The following is a 26,716-nucleotide window of genomic DNA, read 5'->3' as shown; positions in this document are numbered from 1 at the left end:
CATTTCTATAAATAAATGTTCCCTTTGCTTTCTCCTTTAGTTTTGCTTGGTGCTTCTCAAACTTGAGCGTGCATAAGACGCTTCACCAGGATGTATTTATAAAAACCAACTAGTTTTTGGCTTTAGGGACAATTTGAAGTATTTGATTCATGGGGATTACCTTCATGGGAAGTAGTTAACTTTGACTATTTTATAAATCTTTAAAACTCTGCATCCGTTCGTACTTTCACTTTTGTGATCACTTTTGCTATTTCCTTGATATGAAGCGGGATTTCAGGAATGAACACACACATAATTAGAACGTAAAGGAACTTCGACTATGTGACGGCTGATTTAAGTTCTGTGGCTGCTTATCATGTCCTTCTTTACTCTGTGGTTAGCCTGTGGCTTTATTACTCTATGTCCAGAGAAGGTATTTTGAACAATTCCCACTTTTTAAATTGATCGATCATTTCCTTGAAGTATAACATACACTTTTACTAAATCTTCCTTGGGTAAGTTCTCTACTTTCAGCGCTCACTCTACCGGAGAAGACAGAAGTCCAAGAGGTCACAAATTGGTATTATGCATCCGGAGAAGAGACACAATGACCAGACGTGACAGAAATTGGTGTTCTCTGGAAGGACTTCCCTGTGCCTCTATCACTTTGCCTTCTGGGCTTTGCAGGCATTCTAGTATTCCTAAATGGAGCATATCTGTCTTCCTATTATGGAAAATACCTAGTTCCTGTGAAAATTAATACGGCCAGCCATCTTTTCAATATACAGTTGATCACTGAACGTGGGTTCGAACTGAACAGGTCCACTGATAACATGGGTGTTTTTTTTAATAAATACAGTGTAGTTCTGTAAATGTATTTTCTCCTATGATCGTATAATATTTTCTGTTCTCTAGTCTACCCTGTAGTAAGACCACCGTACATCCATTAACTTACAAAATACGTGTTAATCTACTATTTACAGGATTAGTAAGGCTTCTTCCGGTCAACAGTAGGCTATTAGGAGTTATGTTTTCTCGATGTTCGACCACAGTGGGGGTGGGGGGAGGCAGGTCGGCACCCCGAAGCCCCTCGTGGCTCAGGAGCTGGCACGGCTCCCTTCAGCCTCCTCTGGCCACTTCTGGCATTCGGCAATAGCTGTGGCGCTGTCTAAAGTCAACTGTCTTCTTACAACAAAGCACTCTGAATGATTCCACCCCCAGGCATTTATCAAGCACCTGATGCTGCCAGACGCTGAATAAACGTCTCAGTTGGCGCGGTCTGAAGGGAAGGCCTTGCATCTCACGGCTTCGCGACATCCACCTGCACGATGACCCACCCCAGTGGGTGGCGGGAGCCGGCTCCAAGTCCTGGGGGAGGCAAATGGAAACCAGCCGACCATGAAGCCTGCTCAGCCTAGGGGCTCCCACGCTTGCGAGTTAATTTCCTTATTTCTTTAGCCAGTTTTATAAGGTAAAACTAAAAACACTTCAAAAAAGCATGAAGGAAATGTAACGAGACGTTCCTAGGATATTACGTTTATACCACTCAATTAATACACTGCTACTTAAAATAAAGGCTTCAGAAAGCTCTTCCATTCCTGTCAAAAAATAAACAAATTCCTTTGCTTAGGATTGAAGTCCTCACAATTTGGTTCTGCTCTCTTTTTCCCACTGGAATACACAACACACAGGACTCCCTTCCCGCCCCAGTAAGACTGGTCTTTCCAGAGCCCCAAGCAGGATTTGCTAACTCTTAACTCAAAATCTTCATACCTTCAAACCACAATTATTGAGTATCCCCATTACGTGCCTGGTACTATTCTAGGTGCCTACAACACACCTCAGAACAAAGGAAAAAGACGGCGATCCCCGTCCTCATGAAGCTTAATTCTAAAGGCCGGAGGGAGTCCATAAACATGATAAAAAACTAAGTTATAGGGCCGAGTTCCAAGTGGTCCTGCCTCAAAGTGGGAACAAAGCAGAGCAGATTAGGAAGCATCAGAGAGCGATGGGAAAAGGGTGGGAGCAGCACTAAGAGCAGCACTAAGGTGGTCAGTGTGGGCCCAGGGCGGGCGGGGAGTTGTAAAAGCAGCTACCTGAGGGAAAAGCATTCTAGGCAGAGGGATCAGCCCGAGCAAAGCCCCTGAGACATGAGTGTCCCTGCAGTTTCTTGCCAAAGTTGATTCCCCCTTCTTTCAAGAATTAGCTCAATTTGGATTTCGCCCATGAGGCCCTCTCAAAAGCAACAGGCCCACCACATCCTTCACTGTTTTTATGCACTCCTCTCCTGCTGAGAAAGCAGAGTGCTACAGAAAAAAAAGAAAAGAGAAGAGAAGAGAAGAGAAGAGAAGAGAAGAGAAGAGAAGAAAAGAAAAGAAAAGAAAGCACCTGCGAAAAAAATTTTTTAAAATTATAAATAAAAAATTATTTAGCTTTCCTAAAACTCTTACAATGTCTGTGCATTTTAGGAAATATCTTTATCACGTTGCTTCAATATCAGGGATGAGGAGACATGAGAAATCCAAAGCTTACCCGTCTTACTTATCACAATGCAAAGTCTATAGCATCTATACGGTCTGGGAGTTTTCTGAGGATGGGAGAACCGTCCCAGGACGCACTGGTCACCTCCAGATTCCCAAGATCCTCCAAACTATATGTGATTCCATGCAGTCTGGCTCATCACACGCTACCATGTCAGCAGAGATCTCAACTGAAAACCGAAAATAGTAGAAGATCCTGGCACTAAATAGATGATAAACACTAAGAATTCCGAAAAAGGCTTCCATTTTACTGACTCGATCTTTTTTCAAATTGCAATCGCAATGAGGAAAACTAAGAACAAGCTGGACGTGTGCTGCCCGAGTTTCTAGTTGTCAGCAAACCTCTGACTTCACTTTACCAATGTGTCTAAGTCACTCGTGGGTCTGCTGTGGCCTGATTACTACTAACTGAAGTCTCCCCTCTTTGGAATTCTCTAAAGCCGCTCCAAGGAAACACAGAGTAAGGACCGGATTATGTGTCCACAGAGTTGCCGCACGCTCACTGCACTCACTCTGCAGAACATCGAGTGTGCGGGAGACGGAGGGAGTTGAGAATTCTGCCTTTCTTTTTGAGTTTCTAAGTGCGATGAAAACAGCAAGACTTTTAAAAGAGTCTCATTGTATTAAAATTTTATCAAAAAAAATCCTCAGCATCTGGAGAAAGGTGAGGATCGTGAGGGGTTCTCTTTCTGCCTGAGACCGGCTGGGCGGGGCAGCCCCAGGAGACCCACTCAGGGAGCTGGTCCGGCCAGGCCGGGGGGCAAGGTGGTCTCGGTGGGAAGAGGGCAGCAGGCCATAAGCAAGTGAGGGCGGCCGGTGTGAAGTTCACTTACATCAGGGAACTGCTTTTCTCTAGGAAAATGTTCATTTATATCGGACGTTATGTTTTCTTTACCACCCAAAGGAATAAGAGAAACCAGGCAACTGCTCAGTGCTCCCGAGATACTAACAAAAAATACTAGAACTCAAAAAACTAGAACTGAGAAGAATTTAACTGTCCACAATTTTTAGCACACTGGCTCTTTCTTGTTACCACAATCCTACTTCTTCAACGTTTCTGGCATCCGTTAAGAAATTACGACTTTTAGGTAATTCTGTATTAAAAGACTTTTTAGTTTCGAAGGCAGCAGTTTATAGCAATGAATCATTGAATGCTTACTTTCCCTTTGTCTGAGGCTTGTTATGGGTAACATTGCCTACAGTAGGAAAATAATAGGCCACTTCTGTTCACGCAGGATTAACTGCTACAGAAACTTCCAGTCATAAACAAGTAGAAAACCAGACAAAATACATGAAACAAAAGCTTTTAGACACTGGTCACACCAGGCAGTTCAACACGGTCATCCCAGAGATAAAACATTTGAAAAGAACTTCCACACTCATTCGGAATAAACACTGACAGCAACGAGGAATTTAATGGGATCTTGTTACCCTTACAAGGGTAAGAAACCTGTGAGAAACCTACAGGTGCTGCCATACCTGATGGTGAAAGACTTAAATCCTTCCCTCTCACCGTCTCTGTGCAACATTATCCTGGAGGTTCTAGCCGGCAAAATAAGACACAAAAGTGTGTGTGTGTGTGTGTGTGTGTGTGTGTGTGTACCTGGACAGGTAGACATACACATATAAACTTGTAAGTTGCATAAAATTCATATTACATGTAAATATCATATATGTGGTGTACAAGGGATTGGAAAGCAAAAAATAACACTCTTTATTCACAGAGGACGCGAGCCCTCGGGTAGAAAGTCCTAAGGAATCTTCCCCAAAACCCACTAGGATGAATCAGTGAGGTCAGTAAGGTCGTGAAACGCAAGATGAAAAAAAAAAATCAAGGACCAAATAGAGACACACACTGTCAGGATAATGCCAATGGCCAAGAAAAGCCAAGTCAATTCAGAAAACTAATGAAGTTGGAGAAGCCCCACGACATCCCGAGAGTCTCTGCAGCGATTATCAGCCAAAGCCGGGTGGTACTTTTCTCCACATCCTCAGCAGCACTTATCTTTTGTCTACTTGGTAACAGCCGTGCTGACAGGTGTGAGGTCACATCTCATTGTAGTTTCTATTCGTACGTCCCTGATGATGAGTGATATTGACGTTCCATAATTTATGTATGATTTTATTTCTCACTTATACCTCAGCAAAGCTGAAACAAAAAGAAAATAGTGCAACGGCACTAACATAATGACGGACATGGAGTTCAGTGAGCCCCAACAGAATCCAGAAATAGACGTATCCAGACATGTGATTTTTCAACACAGCTACCAAAGTGATTCACTGGAGAAAAATCATCTTTTTAACAAATGCTTCTGGAAGAAATAGATATTCATGTGGAAAATAACAAAAACAAAAATTTGACCCTTACCTTACATCACATATACAAGTTTACTTGAATCACTGACCTATATACAAGAGTGAAAACTATATAACATAAGAGAAAATCTTGAGTTAAGCATATTTCTTGGATTAGAATAAAAAACTATAAAGGAAAAAATGATAAGACAGACTTTATCAAAATGAAATATATTGGCTCTTCAAAAAGACTGTCGAGGAAACAAAAAGACCACAAAATGAGAGACACAGAGGATTACAGATCTAACAAAAAACTTATACCCAAAATACATAAAGCGATCTTACAACTCAATATTAAGATAATGAATATCCCCAATTTAAAAATGGGCAAAATATTGGGACACCTGGGTGGCTCAGTCAACTAGGTGTCTAACTCTTGATTTCGGCTCAGCTCACGATGTCACGGTTCGCGGGATCGGGTCCTGTGTCAGACTCTGTGCGGACAGCACGGAGCCTACTTGGGGTTCTCTCTCTTCCTCTCTCTGTCCCTGCCCCATGCATTCATTCTCTCTCTCTCTCAAAATAAGCAAACAAATAATAAATATAAATAAATAAAATAAACATATATAAACATATATTTATAAAATAATCTAAATCAAAATAAATATAAATCAAAATCAGCAAAACACCTGAACAGATGCTTCATAAAAAAAGACCTAGAAACGGCAAACGAATTCATTTCAAAAATGGCCAATGTCTTCAGATATTTGGGAAAGAAATGCAAACTGCAGCTACCATAAGACACCATCCACACCCATTAGAACATAAAGGAAACGGGAAACATGGGAAGCAACCGGATGCTTGTGAGTTGCTCAAAGTGTGCTCTACCCAAGTAACAAAACATCCCTGAGCAACAGAAACGAACAAAGCAGCACACCGGTGACCCAGAGACGCGTTACGCTAAGTGAGGGAAAGCACACACGAACACGACACACCGGATGATGCATCTCCCGGAAACCGTGGAAGCAGGACGAAAGGCAGATCGGGGGCTGCAGGGGACTAGCGGCGGGGGACAGAGGGGAGACTGGCTGCACAGGGGGACACGGAGACATTCTACGACGGCAGAAATGTTGACGTGGTGGTGGTCACGTGAAAACTCAATGAACTATATATACTTACAATCGGTCAGATTTACCGTACATAAAATATACCTAATAAGCCGATTAAGCAGAAAGCGGTGTCGTGGCTTTAGCTCAGGGTGAAGCCGTTCTTTGCTCCACAGTTGGCTTGTTTTCCCTCAAGACGCCATCCTGACCAGAATGTCCTCTTGGCCCCCCCCACTTCGGGGCCAGCCGGGGCCCTGGGGAGAAGGGAGGGTTGTGTCCCGCCATCCCCTCTGTCAGTCCCACGATCACCAGCCTGGAAGTCGTCCCTCCGTATTTGCTAAGAACCTCACCACCTGACCAGTTTCATTCCTTTCCCTCGAAGCTGCCTCCAGTCATTCCGCAGGGCTCTGACATCCACGCGGAAGAACACACAGGCCAGAAGACGAGCAAAACCAAAGGAATTTCACAGGGAAGCGTAAAATCGCTCTGGCAATAGGCTGTCAGATTCAGTGAGGGTTTCAGGCAAGACGCAGGGCTGGTAGCACGAGCCAGAGCCCGAATGGAGGCCTAGGAGACAGGTGAGAGCCTCTGTCCCCACCCTTTGTGAATTAACAGGCTCTGAGACACGGCAGCCCTTAGATGTCTGACCAGTGGGTTCAACGGAATCCGGAGGACAGTGTGGGAAGGTCAAAGCCTACTCACCATCGCTACCACAACATTCTCTAAATTCCCCTACGTGCCCAGTCTCTGATGCAAGAAAGGAGTTTGTTAGAAGCTGCCCAAGACTGGACTCTTACATGCACACCTTGGAAAACAGGTTGGCAGCTTCTGAAATCCCAGTCCTGGGTATTTACCTAAGACTAAGTATGCAAAACACCAACTTTCCAAGAAACACCAAGCTAGTGCAAAAAAAAAAAAAAAAAAGGTTTTAAAGTAGAACTGAGACCTTCAATTGCTAAGATTATATGTTTTCTACTACTAGTAGGATATGGAATCCAGGAGCAAGAGGAGATCAGATAAACAAAATTACAGATGCTTCTGCACATGTAGGTCCAGGTCAATCTTAATGCTGCACTTACACAAGGAAGACTAAAGAATCAGCATGGAAGTCATTATTCTGTAACATCCCTTAATTATAATCAATTATAAAAGTGAATTAAACCTTTATTGGCGGAAGAGTCTGTTGAATTAAAAAACATTGTGACTGTGCTTTTGTGGACATTGGTGAAAGAGCTGGTAATGGAATAATTCCAGAATCGTACCAAGTAGCAATTGGTAGGATAAGTATAGCCCAAGAAGAAATATTTTTTAGAATGCTATTTTCAACAACTTGAGAAAATAGCCACTAAACAGATATAAGAAGTCATATTCTTTTTTTTTAACTTTTTTTTAATGTTTTTATTTATTTCTGAGACAGACAGAGACAGAGCATGAGCGGGGGAGGGGCAGAGAGCGAGGGAGACACAGAATCCGAAGCAGGCTCCAGGCTCCGAGCTGTCGGCACAGAGCCTGACGCGGGGCTCGAACTCACGGATCACGAGATCATGACCTGAGCCGAAGTCGGACGCATTTTAATTTAAGAATATGACTTCTTGGGGCTCCTGGGTGGCTCAGTAGGTTGAGCGTCCAACTTCGGCTCAGGTCATGATCTCGCGGTCAGTGAGTTCGAACCTCGCATCGGGCTCTGTGGCAACAGCTCGGAGCCCGGAGCCTGCTTCGGATTCTGTGTCTCCCTCTGTCTGACCCTGCCCCGCTCCTGCTCTGGCTCTATCAAAAATAAATAAATGTAGGGGTGCCTGGGTGGCTCAGTTGGTTGAGCGTGCAACTTTGGCTCAGGTCATGATCTCGTGGTCTATGGGTTCGAGCCCCGCGTCGGGCTCTGTGCTGATGGCTCAGAGCTGCTTCGGATTCTGTGTCTCCCTCGCTCTCTGCCCCTCCCCGGCTCATGCTCTGTCTCTCTCTGTCTCAGAAATAAATAAAAACATTTAAAAAAATAATACAATAAAATAATCAAAATGCGTTAAAGACCAATATTATGACCTCTTTCTATTAACACTATAGAAAATTAACCAAAAAAGCTGCAGTATTAAGTATCTAGAATTTAAAAGTAAGTATAGCATTTTTTATCTGAGATAAATGATAATAAACTCTTCACCTCTACTAAGAGCCTGGGCGGACACACTTGAGGTCTCTAAACAAACCGGCTGTGGTTCTGGGGCACAGGTGGAACCAGGATCACAGGTGGATCGGGGGTTTCCGATCTGGCACCGCCATTCGCTTGTCACCAGAGGATCTGCAGCATTTGGTGCTATTGCGATCTAAATTTTGGAGCTTCTGGTAGTTTCCAAACTTTTTCTAACAGGGCAAGGTTCTCTTTTCAAATAAAATCTCATATGGAATAAACCGACAGATTAAATAGGTGGAAAGAAACACGGTAGCAGATCTTATAATTGGCTTAGTATCAATCCCAGACTCCTGTAAGATCTCCTTCCTGCCCCGGAGGTTAAAAACCACGCTGCCAAATTTCCTCGCGCCTGACCAGAGTTACCACTAATGTGAAACTGAGTTCAGAACTGAGTTGAAGGGAAGACAGACAGGGGTAAGCTCCCCGCCTCCCCTTTTCTGGGAGGATCAAAGCAAACACACATGGATCTATAGCCACCAGATTCCTGCCTCCCCGGGCTTCCTGGAGCGAAGCAAGTAGTCTGCAGTCCCCAGGGGAGGAGGAAACTCTAGGGCCTGGAAGTCTTTCTTGGTCACTCTTCCCACAGTTGGTCCCTTCAGTCCTTCCGATAATTTTTAAGTCGCTCAATATCTTTCTCTCTGATTGGTTCCTGTTACCTATAACCAAACCTTGACAGAAGTATTTTATCAGGAAAAATTCACTCTCAAAGTTACAAATTATTACCTATCTCATTATGAAGTCAACAAATGAGAAGAAGCTGTTTGGATGAACATAAAAGTCTGAAACACACATTATGGAAGGCACCTGCAGTCTTACATCAGGCTCAGAATTACATTCATTTCTCGATTTTTTTTTTCCTCAGAGACCCATAATGGTTCACACAGATAACAAGACACGAGAGAGAAAACACTGTTTCGGAAAGTGTGTGGTTGTCTCATAGACTTCCTTACAAATTCAAAGTCTCTTGATTGAAATGACTCAGAAACTTGACAGATACGTTTTACAAAATTTTCTTTCAAAGTTCAATCTCTAAACACGCAGCCAGTACAAACACAAATTTCTCATAACAAGAAACATACAAACACACAATAAACCAACTCTTGCATATGTTTTTGTGATTGGAATATGTACTGAATTAACTTTTTTGAAAAAAACTCGGGCAGGGGCACCTGGGTGGCTCAGTCGGTTGGCCAGAAGCCCTGAAGCACTTCTGTAGAAGGATGGAATTAAGAACAGCGTGAAAGCCACTACTGCTCACGTGATTCCATTTCCATTTTTTTTATGCCACAATTAAAGAGAAAAGAGAACGCTGCTAATCCTAGGTCTGTGAATGACTTATAAGATGAACCCCATTCAAATATAATAAGCACGGGGGGTTCAGGTGTGAGGCACTTGGCCCAGATAACCATGCGTTAAATCCAAGAACACAAGACTTACATACATTCAGGGTGCGTAAATTTCAACTCCCCAAATATTTCCCTGGGGTTGAAATGTTAGCATTTCATCTCTCTCATTTACTACCGTGTAAACACTTAAATGTTTTCTGTTTTAGTTCTAAATAACATTCATTGGAATCCCCTGCTGTACGGAGATGTCATCTGCTGAGTAGATGACAACTCCTTAGGAAGGAAGGAGGGCCCAGCCCGGTGCACCCCCAGCAGAAAGTACGGCCCCTGCCCCACACTTCTCTGTCCCACACTGGCTTTTGTTTTCTCTGTGTTACTTACTAATATACCATGCGCCCATTTATTATTTAATCGTTTGGTCTTCCCTCCATCCCCACCTATGGTGAAAATTCAAGGAGGGCAAAGACGTCTCTTGTGGAGTTAAGTTCAGCACCTAGAACTGTGTCTGATGCAAGGTAGAGGATTCTAAATGAATGAACGGCTGTTAAATGAACGGCTGTATATAACCACTTGATCATATTTATCCAGGGGTATAAATAGCATATATAAGTTTATTGATAATTATGAACATTCATTCAATGCCTACCATGTTCTCAGCCTGAAATATCAAAAGATATATTATTTTCTAGCAATGAACCAAATCACACTAATTTAATAACTTCACACCTGCCACAGCACCAAAAGTACAGGATAAATGAAATCAGTAACATACAACAGACCTGAAGTCACTATTAGAGGAACAGAAAATTTAAACAATCCTCTGATATCGGTCAAAGAATTTATCCACATGTGGCATTACAGAGGCTTCGAATCTACTAGGAAATATTTTTATAAAATGCTGATAAAGTAATGATTTAAAATCAGCAGACAACTCGAACATTTAAAAACATAAAAGCACGTAACCATTTCAGAAGGTTCACGGCTATAGAAATGGGAGCCGAGATCTTAATATAAAAATAACCTGGAGGTTTAGGACAAAATGGCACCTAATACTATGATAATCTTCTTAGCACCACCTTAGAAAACATAATGTTCACTAATGTTATAGCAGGAAGGAAAAAATGACGAGGAGCTTTGATAGGTGGGTTTTATTTTAATGCTGTGAAAGAATAAACTACTACATCCTGATATTTGTACACAAACAAGCCTAATACATGTAAAGGATCACCTCCCAGGATTTTATTAGGAAGTGAAAGGATTTTATTTCCTGTTAGATGATTACTCTTTTTCACCACACTGCTACCCTCCATGGGTGAATGAAAATGGTCAGCTACACCACCGTTTCTCTAAAACCTCATCAGCTTCAGTCATTAAATCCTTAGGCAAATAAGGAGAAAATATAGATCCGTGGACCCAACCATGCTTTCAACGAAAGAAAAATGTTTCATAGTTGCAAATTTACTTGGAATGGCAATTTTGACAGTTTAAGTCTATCTTCCGTTACTTTAGCGTGATCTAAGTTTCTTAAAGCGAGGCACGACCTTCCCTGGGGCATCACTCCGTCTCCCAGGTACTGGTGAATGCTTCAAAAACAACTACTGAATGGAGGCAGGAACATCACTTGATGGCCCGCATTGGTTTGCAAGACAAAGGGGCAGTGAGAAAGGTGCACGGTTACTAGAAAGTCTTCTGAACAAGATCATCGTCATGATGGCAAGAGCGGCGGGAAATCCAGGAACACTTGCTGAGGAGGCGAGGAATACCCTGGAACAGGTTTAAGGTAAGAAAGCAGGAACCGTGCCAATGCGATTGTCCCTCCCATTGTATATTCCCAGTTCCTGCATGTGCTGTCCTCCCCAGACATACCCTTTCTTTCAGCATTTCTGACTTTTTTTATTAAAAATTTTTTTAAAGTTTATTTATTATTAAGAGACAGAGAGACACAGAGTGTGAGCAAGGGAAGGGTAGAGACAGGGGGAGACACAGAATCCGAAGCAGGCTCCAGGCTCCGAGCTGTCAGCACAGAGTCCGACGCGGGACTCAAACCCATGAACTGCGAGATCATGACCTGAGCCGAAGTCGGTCGCCCAACCGACTGAGCCACCCAGGCGCCCCATTTCTGCCTTTTTAAAAAATCATTTCTAACATGTGCTGGGCAAACATTTTCAAAAATTGCTAACACTACTTTCACTTCTATGATCCTTGTAAAAATAAGTCCTATTTCCATTTAGATCTGTCACAATAATGCTATAAGACAGTCAGCGACCCAAATGTTTAGAGCAAAAAGGTCCATGTACATAAATTATTTCTAAAAACAAGAAAACATTAACAAAGTGAAAGAAAAAGTTAACAGGGTAAATTATGTTTCTATAGTCTAGTAAGTTCAACAGCTGTTTGGAATAGTTCAAACAACCTTTCCTAGGTATCCTGATTATTTTATATGTCTGAGATTATGGTGGGCACATTGCAAATATCTGAAGAAATCAAGTAAGAACATTCTATGGATTTCAGTCATGTTCGAAAATATAAACTTCTATTATTTCATTTTTAATATATAAATATGTAAAAGGCAGAAAAACTAGAAAATACAAATAAATGAAGACGAAATTTAAATCATGAAGTACAATACAAAAAACAGACTTACACATCATAGAAGTTTTAGGTGGTGCCTATATTGTTTCCATGCTTCAATATGCAAGTAAATATAATTCACATTTCATAAAATAGTGTCATTCTATAGTAAACTTATATTTCATTTGCTTTTTAAAAACTAAAAATACCAGCGTCCTTATACGTAAGTAAATATAGGTACAACATGATCATTTTATGATTATGCCACATAGATTATGCTACATTGTGTACGTGCTATGTAGCATTCCATTGGCCAAATTATATTCACTAATGTCGCTCTCTCGGTCACACACACACACACACACACACACACACACACACGTGGACTTGTGCACGAGTTCCCAGTGTCCTACACAATGCAAAAAAAAAACAAAAAAAAAACCAAAAACAAAATCTTGCCTGCCCGAGTGTATGTGTGTGAATTTTTCATGCTAACACAGTTAAGTTCTTAAATCTTTGGTTTCCACTGACACCATTGATGCTTCTGTAAATGTTTAAAAAGCACAGTTTTTCCTCAATAGGATGTCTGATTCAAATAATATCTTCATACCTAGCTAGAAATTTTCCATTAAAACTTTTTTAATCCACAGAGGGGACAATTGTAGGGCTACACGATACCTCGGAGAGGGTGCAGTCCACGCTCACGAGACCAGAGCCTCACCACCTCCTAAAAGACCACGTGACCTCGGTGCCCTCCCCCTGGCACAACACTCCCCACACTCCCCCCCTCTGCAGGTTAAACAATCTTTTTCCTCGCTAAAATGAAGTCACTTACGTGAGACAAATGGCTGGCTCTGTTTTGTTCAGTGCTCTCCCTCCTGTGCCTGGCTTCCCACTTGGACACGGACGAGTTGTTCCTCATCTATTTGTTGAATAAAATTCATCAGTCGATACTAGAGTCTCTCTAACGACTGCTGGTCCAAATGGTCACCTGGGTCGCCATACTCCCCGGTTACGTATTCCTACTGCTACACAAAGGCTTGCACGCTGACTAGGGTGTTACATACACCTGCACTCGTCCCTTGGAATTGCGGGAAGAGCACCTCCCCGGGGCTGTGGGGAGACCGGGACAGGGCTACGGTCTCCCTTCCCAACCCAGTTTAATCATCTAAAAAAAAAAAAAAAGATAGATTCAGTCCATTTTTACAGACAGTACTCAGGAGCCAAAGAAGGGTCACAACCAGGGACATTCTGGAGGGGGCTCACGTTTCAAAGGGCAAAGACGGTGGGAGTTCCAGATAAAAGGCAATGGCATTCCCAGGACTCCAAGGAACAGGGGACAGGTGGTGACCAGGCCTGAAGAAACGGAGCTCGGGCAGGGCCGCCAGCACGGGAAGCTTAGCTGGCAGGTGCGACGCTGGAAGGCCGGGATCCAGCGTCTCTGCAGGAGTCAACGAGGCGGGCAGTGTGGATGAGGGCGGGGTACAACCCTGAAACCGCCCTGTGCGAGACCATCAGGCCATCCCTGAGGCTGCTGCCCTCGGAGAAAGTCTACGGAGGGGCCCAAACTCCGGCTGTGCCCACGGGACGAGCAGTGTTCAACCCCGCGCTGAATCCATCCTGTGCACTGGGGACAGAGACGCACACAGAGAACAGGTGGGTCATCGGGAAGACCAAAGACGGCACCGGAGGCGAGGGAGGTGGGGCGGGGCTGGCCAGACCGAGCCAGGCGCGGAGCAGCCGACCCCCCCGTCCTCCCTGTCACAGCTGAAGTGGTCGTGCTCGAGACCGAAGCCTTAAAATGTAGGTTTGGGAAAGGATCGAGCTCCCGTTTCCTCTAAGACATGTCTTCAACGGTTTGGCAAGGCCTGACCGCCTTTGAGGAAAACCACAGACCTTCTCTCAGAAAATTAAATGCACGCTCCCCAGCTCCGCGTATGACGTTGGAGGGGCTACGCGGACCCCAGGTTGACTTTGGGATTGTCTGGCTGTAAACCGGTTCCGTTCACAAGTTCATAGATACGAACACACCTTAATTACGAGTTCCCAAAACTTGTCTCGTGTGGTGCTTTGAATATCCTGAAGGTAGCAGGCATCCAGACACGTGATACAGACACAACTGATGAAACGATACCAAAACGTATGGTACACACAGGCATAATCTCACTGCTCCCGTTGTCCAATCCACGCTGCCTCCCTCGTGGCGACCGACGCTCCCTCTCTGGGGGCCATCCTGTCCCACGTGTTCCCGCTCGCCTAGAAGCACAGCCATGTAATCAAAGTACTTGGGGTTTTTTCTCACCAACACGGCCTTGAACCGCACACGTTACACGGCAGCTTACTTCCGTCACCTTCGAATTCCACGATATTCTCTGGACAAGAGAGCCACCCATCTGCGCACGAAGTCTACAACGTTCCGTAAGGCAACCACACCGCCGTTTCCTCACCATCCCCTGTGCACAGTCGGTCGGGTCGATTTCAGTATCTTACCGCTGCGATAAATATTTTGGCATATACATCTTCCTTCTCTCTAGAAAGCACCGCACGTTCCTTCAAAGCAAAAAGTGACTGCACTCTGGTGTCTGTTGGGGAAACGCGGCCTCCGTCCTAGTTTTTTTCTAACCAGCGATCGATCATCAGTTCAGCAGGTGTCTATCTACCAGCAACCTTGGCTGTGACCTACATGCTACTGACCAACACCGTTCGGTGCCCCTGGAGTGAGTTCTGGCTGAGACCGCCTGCCATCCCTCCTGCCTCACAAGTGTCTCTCTGCTTCCCTACCTGGCACGGGCTTCCTGCGGGGCTAAAATGCCATTCTGTCTCTGCAGCACGGGCGGGCTGAGCGGGAACTCCCACGAGGTCCTGATTTGGGCAGGAGGTTCGTGGACAGGTACAGATCCTGCCCTGTGGCTCCTGCAGTCCAGGAGAGCTGCGACTCCGCCTGGACAGAGGGACTCCCCTGCACGTCCACACCCCATGCCCTTGAACGGAGAAGGCACAGAACCGCAGTGAGCAGGGCAGAAGGTGGAGACCCGAGGACAAAGCCTCCTGACTTGCCACGCCTCACAAATGCTGGGGATTAAGTGAGATAACACGGTATTTGTAAACTCATGTCCCCGTACCCCCGATACGCATGAGCCACTGGACTTCCATCGGGATCCGCCTGGAAGACAGACGCCACGGGCGTCAGGGTCCCCCCGTCCTGAGCCACGTTCAGCAAGTGGACATTCTGCATTTAGCAGGGTGTCGGCCCATCTCCTGCCAGGTTTGTCCAGATCCCTGCCCAGATTAGAACTGCTGAGGCCTCCTCGAGCTGCTCGTCAACCCAGCTGACGGACGTGAAGCAGGGATGCTCCCCCCCTCGCCCCTGTGTAGGGTCGCCACACGGCCTCAGTGGATTTCTGACTATTACAGAACGTAACAAAAAGAGCAGACGTTGCTCACGGAACAACGTTTCTGTGGGACGGTGTCGTCCTTGAGAAAACTCCGGATTACGATACAACACATCACGGGAAAGAAAAAAAAAAATGATGCTCCCGAGCATCAAATCATAGCTGAATGGTTGTCAGCTGCTTTTTTATCCTTCCTACCTCGCTTTTCAAATTAAACATTTAACGACATACTTCTTGAGAACTAACACGTTTTATTAAGAGTTCCTATTCTCTGGGTGTCTTCTAAGTTAATGAGGATCTTTTTAAAATTGTTTTGAGTTCGGTGGGCACGCAATGGCACATTAGTTTCAGGCGTATGGACGCAGTGACTCAACTCCTTTAGACACTAGGCTGTACTCACCGCAAACGTAGCTGCCACTGTCACCCCCACGCAGCACGAGTCCAGTGTCCCTGACTATATATATTCCCTGTGCTGTGCCTCTTACTCCCGTGACGTATTCACTCCGTAACGGGAAGCCTGTCCCCCTCTCCCCTTCACCCATCTCCCCCCGCCCCTATGGCCACCATCAGTTCATTCTTTGGATTTATACATCTGAGTCTGCTTTTTGTTTATTCATGTTTTTAGGTCCCCCATATGAGTCATATGTATTTGCCTTTCCTAGTCTGACTTATTTCATTAGCCTAATACCCTCTAGGTCCATCTGCGGGGCGCCTGGGAGGCTCAGTCAGTCAAGCGTCTGACTTCAGCTCCGGTCAGGATCTCACGGTTCAGGAGTTCGAGCCCTGCTGTCAGCAGACTCTGCCTCGGATCCACTGTTCCCCTCTCTCTTTACTCCTCCACCACCCGAACATCTCTCTCTTTCAAAAATAAACAAACATTTTAAATAAACGCCCTCTAGGTCCATCTATATTGTCACAAACGGCCCGATCCCATCCTTTTTAATGGTGCGTAATATTCCACTGTGTGTGTGTGTGTGTGTGTGTGTGTGTGTGCGCCACATCTTCCTTCTCCATCCTTGTATCCACGGACACTTAGGTTGCTTCTGTATCCTGGCTCCTGTCAATAACGCTGCAGTGAACACAGCAGTGCATTTTTATCTTTTCAAATCAGTGTTTTCATCTCCTTTGGGTAAATATGCAGGACACCATCCACCAAATACAAAGGCAGCCTACTGAATGGGACAAGATATCTGCGAATGACCTATCCAATAAGGGGTTAATACCCAAAATACATAAAGAATTTTCATAACTCAACGTGCCCCAAACAAATCACCCAGCTAAAAAATAGGCAGAGGACCTGAAGAGACGTCGGTTCAGAAAAGACACACAGATGGCCAATAGACGAATGGCCAATAGACAAATGCAAACATGCTCAATGTGACTAATTATAAGAAAATTCAAATCGAAACCACAATGAGGGATCACCTTACCTTGGTCAGAATGTCTACAATCAAAAAGATAAGAAATAATAAGTGTCGGAGAAGATGTGCAGAGAAAGAAACATTCGTACACTGACGGGAATGGTAAATTGGTACAGTCATCCTGGGAAAAGAGTATGGAGGTTCCTCGAAAAATTAAAAATAGTAGTATCATATGATACGTATTTAAAATTTGTTTGGTCCCTGGGGCTCCTCGGTGGCTCTGTTGGTTGAGCATCCAGCTCTGGTCGTGATCTCACAGTCACGGGATCGAGCCCATGCTGAAGTGTGGAGCCTGCTTGGGATTCTCTCTCTCCCTCCCTCTGCCCCTCCACCACTTGTGCTCTCTCTTAAAATAAATGAACATTAGAAATAAAATGTGGTCCCTTAAAAAATGCTTTGAACATCTTACACAGAACTGTCTTATCAACAAATTCTGTGCTATTCACAAAATGTCATCCAAGAAGAAACCGTGTTTTCTGTAGCTCAAATGAACTACCTCAAAAAGGAATATGCACACACATATTTTTTTAAAAACCACTTGAATAATTGTTTCAAAGACTGCATCTTAAAAAAAAAAAAAAAAAAGACCCAGCAAAGACTCTGTCTAAATAAGGCCCAGAAGGACGGCGGGCGGGTTTCTCAAATTGGAAAGCAGCATTTTAAAAAGTGATTACTGGGGCACCTGGGTGGCTCAGTTGGTTGAGCGTCCGACTCTTGATTTCGGCTTAGGTCATGATCCCAGGGTTGTGGGATTGAGCCCCGCATCAGGCTCCGTGCTGAGTGTGGAGCCTGTTTGGGATTCTCTCCCTCTCGCCCTCTCTCTCTCTCTGTCTCTCTCTCCCCCACCCCTTCTCTCTCTCTGCCTATCTCCCCCACGCGTGAGCTCTTTCTCTCTTTCTCAAATAAAATTTAAAAAAATTAAGTAACTGATTTACTGATATTAAACCAATCTGATATTCCCACTAGGTCATACTGTATCACCTTTTTTATATGTTACTGAATTTGGTTTCCTAATTTGTTTCAAGACTATTCATGCATATACATGAGGGACACTGATCTACAGTTTTCTCGTGATGCCTTAGTCTGGCTTTCACACAGAGTGATACAGGACTCACAGAACAAGTTGGGAAGTTTTCCTCCTCCTCTGTTTTCTGAAAGAGTTTGTAAAAGGTTGGCATTACTCCACTTGAAAGTTCTGCTACGATTTCCCAGTAGAGTCAACAGGGAACAAGCTTTTTGTTGTGTGAAGACATTTAATCATTATACGCCTATTCTGACTGTCTATTTGTCGCTGGGTCAGTTTTGGTGATCGGCATCTTTCCAGGAACTGTTTCATTTGAGTTGTCGAATTCTGGCGTAAGCGGTGAGGGGCGCCCGGGGGGCTCCGTCGGTCAAGTGTCCACCTTCGGCTCAGGCCAAGATCTCACAGTTTACGGGTTTGAGCCCCAGGTTGGGCTCTGTGCTAACGGGAAAGGGCCTGGGCGGGACTCTCTTTCCCTCTCTCTCTCTCTCTGCCCCTCCCCGATTCGCACTTTCCCTCTCTCTCTCTCTCTCTCTCTCTCTCTCTCTCTCAAGATAAACAACTTTTATACATAAATAAACTAATTAATTATTCTGGCATAAGGTTGTTCACCCCCCATCTATGGCAGATGGGTCTGTCCTCCAGAAGGGAAGGAGCACACCTAACACTTATGTCATTTTCAGGTCTGCTCGAGTTCTAGGTTGCGCCCGGGTGTTTCCCGAGGGTTGACCAGCAGAAGCTGTGAAGATTTCTCCACCCTAGGGACAGGTTTGCCTCCATCTTGATTGAGATCTCAGGCTGGTGCATCCAGCTACTGACCCAGCCTTCCCCACTCCCCAACCCCCGAAACGCCACGGGGTTGGGGGGGAAGGGAGTTGCCCGCCACGCCAAACTGAGTAAACCCTTTAACTCAGCACCTCTGCACCGACCAGGCACGGGCCAGGGGTAGTGCAAGCAGCCCCAGGCCATAACACGAAAAGTGCCCACAAGTTCTTGCCTGAAGGTCGCGGTTTTCAAGTCATATAAATGCTTCTCGCATTGTCATATGCCTTTCACGGACGTCCAGAGACCAAAATGGCTGTTTTTGTCCAGCTGTGCATTTGTAATTGTTTTGGGGAAGAGCACTGGCCACGTTCTTCACTCAGCCACAGCTACAAGTCTAACTTTGCATTCAAACTCATCATTTTTACTACGGAGCAGCAATCGTCAGTGTGGTTCCAAGACTTCCGGGCTCCCAGAGCCTGTTCAGAGGCTCCCGGGTAAAAACGATTTTCATAACAATACTAAAATGTCACGTGCTGGGGCGCCTGGGTGGCTCGGTCCGTTGAGCGTCTGACTTGGGCTCAGGTCACGGTCCCGTGGTTTGTGAGTTCAAGCCCCGCGTCGGGTTCACTGCTGTCAGTACAGAGCCTGCTTTGGATCCTCTGTCCCTGCCTCTCTCTGCCCCTTCCCCACTTGTTCTCTCTCTCCCTCAAAAATAAATAAACATAAAAAAAAAACCCTTTAAAATGTCATTTGCCTATCTCTCCTTTTCTCAGCAGCATACATTGTATTTTCAGGAGCTACAGGATACTCTCGTAATTCGTGGACTGCATCTTTAGTTTTCTAACATTTTCTAAGTTGTTCTCAGGTCGCAGGTTTAGGACGGAAACGCGTTTTCGGAGGTTGACTCATGTTCTCGACACTCGCACGTGCTATTCTCTGGTGTCTTTGGTTACAGGCGAGATAGTCTTTGTAACTTCCACTGACATCCAACAAATAGTTCTCTTGAAATCGCAGGTGGTCTTTGCACCCCGTGGACACAGAGAAGGCATTACGCCGAGAGGCAGACACTTCCAGTTAGAAAATAAACAAGTCACGGGGATGAAAAGCACAGCGCGGGGAACACGGTCAACACCAGTCTCATCGCTTTGCAGGGCGGCAGATGGCGGCCGCACTTGTCACGGTGAGCATCGCACGGGGCACAGACGCGTCCAATCCCAGTCGGGACACCGGTAACTAATGCAGCACCGTGCAGCACCTCCACCTCGAGTAAAAAGTATCCACCAGCTACAACTGCCATCATTTACCACTGAATGTTTTCATTATTTGATCCTCAAGTAAAATAGATTTATAGTGTATTTTCTTACGTTTAACGAACGATCATAGGCTTGAAAAAGGGAATCTCAGGAAACTCACTTTCTCAACCCACAGCCACGCTAGTTGTGTTTCGCGACACTTAAAAAAGATGAAACCGACCTATCAGAAGACCCTCTGACCCATGGAAGGGAGGGATCTACACCAAAGACACGGGGTGGTACTGTAAATCCGAAACAAAAATATGATAAAATACCACTCTCTTGGCTTTCATAATTCGCCTTATCCTGTCTTCTGCCACAGAACATTTGCAAACGGTATCGGGCTACGAGTTAAGTTGCAAGGTTCTTCTGAGGCCGATCATTTGGTGTACAAAAAGAAAAAGGAACTGAATATATTAAACACAGACAAGACACGCTTTTACAAGCCCCCAAATGGTCTGTTACAGCTTTTCAAACTAGAAATGCCCAAACCACCGGCTTCGGGGCGAGTTTACTATTCGGCACTGACTGGAGAAACGCACAGAGCCGCTGAGAAAGTAATCAAGGCCGTGGGGTGGGCACGGCCAAATGCCTGCCGCAGGAGAGGTCAGTATGCAATTCACAATCCTGTCACTTTTCCACGGATACGGCAGCTCATTGAAGACCTAACTGCACACACACAGAATTAACAACTACGAATCTGAAGGAGTCTATCGACGTGTCTGCCGTCATTGCTTTCACTCTATTTGTCTGAAGTCAGCTCATACTAATCATCAAGAGCTTTTATGTGATTCTGGGACAACAAACACGAGAGGTGTTGAAATACCAAAGCTCTGGACAACTTTTTCAAGGATCCTAGTTCACCCCGGAGCAACGGGGCTGACACCTGTTTTGGTAAAAGTGCCAGAGGCTGGCACAAATCAAGGTAACGATGTCAAACTGCACCAGCGGTCATTGTGTTTTTCGACGCCACACACCCGCAAAAACTAGAAATGTTTTATGTAAGTTATTACGCAGCAAGCACAGGAGGTAATGACCTATTCTAAGTGGCGAGTAACTTTTTGATCTCTCACCTGCCGATAGGAACAGCAATGCCAGTTTCGCTTGAGGCCGACCTTGACGTAGGAGGCCAGTACCGCTCCCCTTGCCCACTGACCATCAACGGAAGGCAAGAGTCACCAACAGGATCCAAGCGGGTCACGTCGGGAGCAGCCTCTCCTCCCCGCCCCTTGGGGTGGCACAGACTGTCCCGTCCCTGACACACCTGTTATCACAGGTGCGTGGAGTCATCTGGCACCAGAAGCAGATTCGCCTGCACTGCAGCCTGGACGTGTTGCAGACAGACTGCTTGCTCTGGGCCCCTGTCACAGCCCAGCCTTTTGTGTTATCCAGCATAGAGGACAGAAAAGGTTCTCAGGTGTGAAATATGCTTCCGGAACCTAACCAGGCTACCAGCAGTAGGCTAACTGCTTCGTAGTAACAGGTTTCAGACGCAGTTATTCACTGTGCGGGCAGTGGCCCGGGACCACGGACACCGACAGATTTTGCTGACTTGAGGACGACTTCCTAATCATGGTAGGGTTCACCTCCGGTGGCAGGTTGGTAACCATTTCACAAATGACTCCCTGGAGAAACTATGCTCTGATTGGTAGCATTTCCCAATCTCTGGGGTGTAAATACCCCAATGATGTACTAAAACCAGCCCGCATAGGCTTATAAGGGCCAACTATAAAACTTTTAGGAATCCTGCAAGCTGGTTAATACAGCCATTATTTAAAATTTAATTATATTATTATATCTTATAAGACGAGTAAATACAATCCAATGGAAGGAAATATATGACAAGATTGCCTAAGGGGAGAAAGAGGATTCTGGGAAGACAGCAGAGTAGGAAGCACCGGGAATCAGTCTCCTCCTCCAGACGAGAATGTCACTGGCAGAAACTGTTCCGTACGACTATTTTAGACTCGAGTGTATTAAAGGCTCGACATCTTCAGGGACTACTAGGATGGTAAATTACAGTTCAGTTTGGTCAACTTCAGCTCTGAGCACAGTAGCCGCTACCCATCGCCACCCCCATGGCAGGGAGCTGGGCACAGTATTCCCGGAGTTGCTTCTACACAGCCTACGGCAGTCCGCGTGAACAAAAAGGGCCCCGTCCTCCAAATATCCAGGATCTCTGCTCTGATCACTGATCTCGGAAGTGCTACTTCAGATCTCGGAAGTACAAAGAGGTGAGCAGTCATTATCACTGCGCTGCCCTGATTATTGCAAAGTTCTCTCCTCTGGCTAAAGAGACTTTCTGGGAACTTAAGGAGCTGGTCTTCTTTTTATCCACCCTTCATTTTCTCATTTTCTCCTCTGGGAGCCAGGAATTAAAGACATTCAAAAGCAACTGCATAGACCATGCATACCTAGGGAAAGAAGCAGACTGAGAAAAGACCTGAGAACCCTGTAAGCTTACATCGTCGGCTGATCCTCAGGACAGAAATAGCCTAGAAAAGGCAAAAGCAAAACAAATTAAAAAAAACCCTGGAGAAGAGGTGACCTGATTTCCAGAGCCATCTATTACGTTCAAGTATCTAATTTTAAATGACAACAACAACAAAATCATAAGGCACGCAAAGAAATAATAGAGGATAGCTTATTCAAAAAAAATCAATCAATCAACACAGTCCCAACAGAGACCTAACGGCAGATCTATAAACAAAGACTTTAAGAGACTGTCGTCACCGTGCTCAAGCTGAACAGAACTTAAGGGACCTGTAGGACACTATCAACTGGATGAAGGTACACGTTGTGGGAGTTCCGGAAGAGGAGAATATTCAAAGAAACAATACCTGAAAACTACCCAAACTTGATGAAAGACGTGAATGTAAACATCCAAGAAACTTAACAAATTCCAAGTGAGGTGTGCTCAGGGACACACACGACGTGTGTCATAATCAAATGTTCAAAAGACAAAGAGAGAATCTTGAAAGCGGAAGACAAGTGATTCATCACATACAAGGGATCCTCAGTAAGATAGTGAGCAGATTTCTCCTCAGGAAAATTGGAGGCTTGAAGACAGTGGGCCAACAAATTCGAAGTGCAGAAAGGAAACAAAAATTGTCCACTGGCATCATTTTACCAACGGTTTGCAACTCCAGTGTTTGTTTTTTACATCGTTTAAGAGACGAATGTATTTTTTTTCATTATTACTCTACTAGTGTTACTGTAACTTTGGTTTGTAACTCCACATTTTGTTTCCCATATAACTTAAGAAATGAATGCATTTAAAATAATTATTAGTTTGGGGAGCCTGGGTGGCTCAGTCGGTTGGGTGTCCGACATCGGCTCAGGTCATGATCTCGCGGTTTGTGAGCTCGAGCCCCGCGTCGGGCTCTGTGCTGATGGCTCGGAGCCTGGAGCCTGCTTCGGATTCTGTGTCTCCCTCTTTCTCCGGCCCTTCCCCTCTTGAGCTCTGTCTCTCTCTTTCTCTCTCTCTCAAAAATAAATAAACATTAAAAAAAAATTTTTAATAATAAAATAATTATTAGTTTATGTTTCGAAGCACACAATGTATAAAGATGTAATTCTGTGACATAAATAACTGAGAGGGCTTGGAATAGAGCTTAAAGGAGCAGAACTTTTGTATGTTACTGAAGTTAAGGTGGTATAAATTCAAGTGTTATCACTCTAGGATATTAAATGTAATCAGAGTGGTAACAACCACAAAGAAATAGCTATAGAACACACACACGCACACACACACACTAAGGAATTTAAATGTGTCACAACAACAAAATTTAGCTAAACACAAAATAGGACAAAGAAGCAAGAAATGAGGGACAGAAAAAAAAACAGTATAAGACTTGTGAAAAAGCAATAGGAAAACACAAGTAAGTTCCTCTTTATCAGGAGTCATTTTAAATGTAAACAGTTTAAACTCTCTAATCACAATACAGAGATTGGCAGAATAGATTAAAAACATTATACAACTATATGCTATCTAAAAGAAGCTCACTTTAGATCCAAAGACACAGATAGGTTGAAAGTGAAAGGTCAGAAAAAGATATTCCATACACATAATAGCCAAGAGAGAGCAAAGATGGGTATGACTATCAGACAAAATAGATTTTAAATCAAAAAAGCTGACAAGAGACAGAGAAAATTACACATTAATTTGTAATAGAGCAACAAGATATCATAATTACAAACTTTTAAGCACCTAATAAAAGATCATCAAAATACAGGAAGCAGAAATTAACAGAACTGAAGAGAGATATAGGCAGTTCTACAATATTAGTTGGAAACTTCAATACCCTACTCTCCAGGATGGATAAGCCAATCAGACAGAAGAGAAGCTAAAAAAAAAAAAAAAAAAAAATAGAGGAATTGAACAACATAATAACCCAACTATGTCTGAATGACATATACAGAATACTACCCAACAACAACAGAATACATTCTTTTCAAGGGCACATGGGACATTTCACAGGACCACATTAGACCGCAAATAAAGTCTCAAGACACTCTAAAAGATAGATTCAAAGCATCTTCTCCAACTACAATTGAGATGAAGTTCTGTCAGTAACAAAAGGAATACTGGACAATTCACAAATTTGTAGCAAGTAAACAAGACACTCTTAAAAAAAACAATGTGAAGAAGAAATCACAATGGAAATTAGAAAATACTTAAAAATGAATGAAAACAACACAACATACCAAGACTTCTGGGACACAGAGAAACCACTGTTTACATTAATATTTATATTATAACTGCCAATGCTTGTGCTTAAAAACATTAATAAGAAAGCTCTCCAAGCAACTACTTAACTTTACAACTATAGTAACTAGAAAAAGAAGAACTAAGTCCAGAATCAGCCGGAGGAAAAATATTATAAAGATTATAGCAGAGGTAAATGAAAAAGAACAGAAAGACCATACAGAAAAATCCGCAAAATCAAAAATTGTTTCTTTGAAAGGATCAATAAAATTGACAAGTCCGAGATAGAGGGACTAAAGAAAAAAGAAAGAAGATTCCAGTTACTAAAATCATGTGGGGACACGACTAACAATTCTACAGAAATAAAAAGGATTGAAAGAGAAGTACTAGGAACAATTATATACCAAGACATTGGATAACCTCGATGAAGTGCATAAATTCTTAGAAACACAAACCTACCAAGAATAAACCATGAAGCAAAAGAAAATGTGAGGAGACTGGTGACTAATAGGAAACCGAATCAATAATCAAAAACCTGGGACGCCTGGGTGGCACAGTCAGTTAAGCGTCTGACTCTTGATTTTAGCTCAGGTCATGATCTCACGCTTCGTAAGTTCAAGCCCCACATCGGGCTCTGCACGGCCACTGTGGAGCCTGCTTGGGATTCTCTCTCTCTCCCTCTATCTGTGCCTCTCCCCTGTGCATGCTCTCTCTCTCTCCAAGTAAATAAATAAACTTAAAAAAATAATCAAAAATCTCCCAACCAAGGAAAGCCCTGAACAGGAGAGCTTCATTGGTGAATGCTATCCAACATGTAAGGAAGGGCTAATGCTAATCTTTCATAAACTTCTCAAAAAATAAAAAATAAAAACAAAAAACAAAACAACAAAGAGGAAAGAACACTTCCTAACTCACTGCTTGAGGCCAGCATTACCTTGATAGCTCAACATACAAATACTGGTCAATACAATAGGCCACATTGACAGAAAGAAGGGAAACAAAACTACACGATCTCTGGATTGATTCAGAAACTGCATTTGACAAAATTTAACACCTTTTTATGACAAAAACACTCGACAAACTAGGAACAGAAAGAAACCACTCCAACAAAATAAAAGCCCAAGTATAAAAAGCTCATAGCAAATATGTCCAGTGGTGACAGAGGAAAACGTTTCTCTCCGATCAAAAACAAAACACGGATGCCCACTTTCAACCCTTCTGTTCAACACAGAACAGGCACTGAAGTTCTACCAGAGTAACTAGAAAGGAAAAAATATAAATAAATAAAAGGCATCTATACTGGAAAGCAGTAAAATTATCTGTGTTCACAGAGGATATGTTTTCATATGGTAAAAAAACAACCTAAAAATTCCACACGACAAAACTGTGTTGGATTTAATAAATGAATTCAGCAAAGTAGGATACGAAGTCGACACACAGAAAGCACTTGGATTTCTGTACACTAACAGTAAACAATCCAAAAAGGAAACCAAGAAAACAACGTCATTTACAAGACCATTAAAAAGAATCAAATATTTAGGAATCAACTTAAACAAGGAGGTAAAAGACTTGCACAATGCAAGCTACACAACATTGATGAAATAAAGTAAAGAAGACTTGAATAAGTGCAAACACAACCCACATTCGTAGAGGGGAAGATGTAGATTATTACGACGTCAGTACTACCCGGAGTGATCAACAGATTCTGTGCAATCCACATCAAAATCCCAAATACGACTTTTGGAAAAATAGAAAAACCTTTCCTGGAATTCATATGGAATCTCAAGGGACCCCCAGAAGCCAAAACAATCTTCAAAAGGAAGAACAAAGCTGGAGGACTCACACTTTCTGATTTTAAAACTTACTAGAAAACTATACTATGGTAATCAAAATCACTGAGGGACTGGCACCAAGGCAGACATACAGATCAACAGAATAAAAAGCCCAGACATAAACTTGCTCATATACTAGTCAAATGATTTTTGACAAGAGCGTTGAAACCACTCAATTGTGAAACAGTCTTTTCGACAAACGGGTGTTGGGAAAACTGGATACTCGCATGCAAAGAGAGCGAAGAGCCTTACGTAACACCACA

The 26,716-nt window shown here is 43.8% G+C and overlaps 1 protein-coding gene across 6 annotated transcripts in view; it reads right to left on the bottom strand.

Moving 5' to 3' along the window:
- The window catches only part of PDE10A (phosphodiesterase 10A), a 599,454-nt gene that overhangs the window by 118,769 nt on the left and 453,969 nt on the right, over window positions 1-26,716 (bottom strand). The gene's annotated exons all lie outside the window — the stretch shown is intronic.

This window comes from Panthera pardus, unplaced genomic scaffold (assembly GCF_024362965.1).
Source record: "Panthera pardus isolate Hobbes unplaced genomic scaffold, ASM2436296v1 HiC_scaffold_17, whole genome shotgun sequence".
Lineage (NCBI taxonomy): Eukaryota > Metazoa > Chordata > Mammalia > Carnivora > Felidae > Panthera > Panthera pardus.
The sequence above is the reverse complement of the archived record's forward strand: the minus strand, read 5'-3'. Positions and strand labels throughout refer to the sequence as shown.